Here is a 1,635-nt window from a genome sequence, read left to right as displayed (position 1 = left end):
TCAGAAGAGACTCTGAATTTGCACTAGAGGACAAAGAAGCCAAACACAAGGGAAGAAATCAAGATGTTAAGGACCTAAACAGAAGATTTCAAAGGGCAGCATGGGGAAACATATCAGAGTACTTTAATAAAATGTGCAAAGCGCTGGCGTTGGAAAATCCAAAGGGATGAACTTGCTCAGCATTTCTTAAGCTGAAGGAATTGAAGGACAAATTCAAGCCTCAAATTGCAATATTTAAGGATGCTGTGGCAGGATGTTAAATAACTTAGGAAACATCAAAAGAAGGTAGAAGGAGGACACAGAATCACTACACAAAAAAGAATTGGCTGACACAGAAGAATTTCACAAAACAACATATGACTAAAAGGCAATGGTGATGAAGGAGGAAGTTCAAGCTGCTCTGAAGAAATTGACAAAAAAAAACAAGGCCCCAGGAATTGAAGGCATACTAATGGACATATTTCAACAAACAGATGCTGCCCTGGACATGCTCCCCAGGTTGTGCGAAGAAAACTGGAGGACAACCACCTGACCAACTGACTGGGAGAGGTCCATATTATTTCCATTTCAAAAAAAGATGGCCCAACAGAGTGTGGGAATTACCAAACAATATCATATGCAAGCAAGATCCTGCTTAAAATGATCCAAAAATTACTGGAACAGTACATCAACAGAGAACTTCCAGATGTGCAGTCTGGGTATAGAAGAGGCCATTGTATTAGGGATATTATAGCTAACGTCAAATGGATCTTGGCTGAAAGCAGAGAGTACCAGAGGAAAGTCTATATGTGTTTTATTGACTATGCAAAGGCACTTGACTGTGTGAAGCATATTAAACTATGGCTAACTCTGAGAAAAATGGGAATCCCAAAACACTTTGTTGTGGTTATACAAAACTCATACTTGAACCAATCATCAAAGCAGAGCAAGGAAATACTGCATCGTTCAAAATCAAGAAAAGTGTGTCAAGGATGCATCCTATCTCCATAGATTTTCAATCTGTATGCCAAACAGGTCAACTGGGAGTCTGGGCTCTATGAGGAGGAATGTGGCTTCGGGATTAGAGGAAGACTCATCAATAATCTGTGTTATATACAGATGGCACATCTTTGCTTGCCTAAACTGAGAAGGGCCTGAGGCATTTGCTGCAGAAGGTCTCAGACAGCAACCTTCAATATGGATTGGAGCTCATCATCAAGAAAATAAAGATTCTCACTACTTGCTGCCAATTGGCAGCATCATGATAGATGGAGAATAGATTGAGATTGTTAATAGCATCAACTTGCTTGGCTCCACAATCAACACTCTTGGTACTGATTGTTTGTTGTTGTTATGTGCCATTGAGTCGTTTGCGACTCATAGCGACCCTATGTACAAGAGCTCTAAACCCTGTTCTATCCTGTGCCAACCCAGCCATCTCAAACGCACTCTTTCCCACCACTCCAGTCACAGAATCAGTCCATCTCATTGAAGGTTTTCCTCTCCTTCACTGCCCCTCCACTCTGCCAAACATGATGTCCCTCTCCAAGGACCAGTCCCTCCTTACAACATGCCCAAAGTATGTCAGACGAAGCTTCAGAATCCTTGACTCCAAGGAGCATTCTGGCTTCACCTTCTCCAGTACAAACCTGTTTG

General features: G+C 41.8%; 1 pseudogene; it reads left to right on the top strand.

Moving 5' to 3' along the window:
• Positions 1 to 253: 253 nt before the first annotated feature.
• Positions 254 to 1,635, top strand: part of LOC102869989 — a 3,903-nt pseudogene continuing 2,521 nt past the window's right edge.

The sequence above is a fragment of the Elephantulus edwardii genome, unplaced genomic scaffold, assembly GCF_000299155.1.
Source record: "Elephantulus edwardii isolate Elephantulus edwardi_28Jun2011 unplaced genomic scaffold, EleEdw1.0 scaffold00073, whole genome shotgun sequence".
Lineage (NCBI taxonomy): Eukaryota > Metazoa > Chordata > Mammalia > Macroscelidea > Macroscelididae > Elephantulus > Elephantulus edwardii.
Note: the sequence above shows the minus strand (reverse complement) of the source record. Positions and strands in the feature narration are given on the sequence as shown.